General features: G+C 36.4%; 1 protein-coding gene across 1 annotated transcript in view; it reads right to left on the bottom strand.

The window, feature by feature from the left end:
- PHF20L1 (PHD finger protein 20 like 1) overlaps window positions 1-439 on the bottom strand; it is a 54,379-nt gene that overhangs the window by 11,836 nt on the left and 42,104 nt on the right. The window lies entirely within an intron of this gene.

The following is a 439-nucleotide window of genomic DNA, read 5'->3' as shown; positions in this document are numbered from 1 at the left end:
CTAAGTCTTCTACAGTAGCTAAATAACTACTAAAAAACCCAAACAAATTAAAAAAAAACCCCATAACAAAATAAAACAAAACCAAAATGCCCACCCAAAACTAGAAATGCATAATGCTAATTATTGCAATGTTATTGTTTACAACAAGGCACCCAGACGGACTGACAATATCTTACAGTGGATTTCAAATCATACTATCATCATAGACAGAACAAAGAACGGGTTGATGGAAGCCCTTCATACCTTTCAGGAGAATACCCTGTCTATCTCCTTTTTGCCCATTATCCCAATACACTTTAAAATACTGACATTGAGAATGACTTTTTTCTCCTGACATAGAAAGAAAAGAAGTAATGGTTAGGAAGGGAGAGAAGATAAAAATTAGGGACACAGACTCTGCATAGCAGGGGAAAACGAAGTACCTAACACAGTGCAGGGG

This window comes from Geospiza fortis, unplaced genomic scaffold (assembly GCF_000277835.1).
Source record: "Geospiza fortis unplaced genomic scaffold, GeoFor_1.0 scaffold94, whole genome shotgun sequence".
Classification (NCBI taxonomy): Eukaryota; Metazoa; Chordata; class Aves; order Passeriformes; family Thraupidae; genus Geospiza; species Geospiza fortis.
The sequence above is the reverse complement of the archived record's forward strand: the minus strand, read 5'-3'. Positions and strand labels throughout refer to the sequence as shown.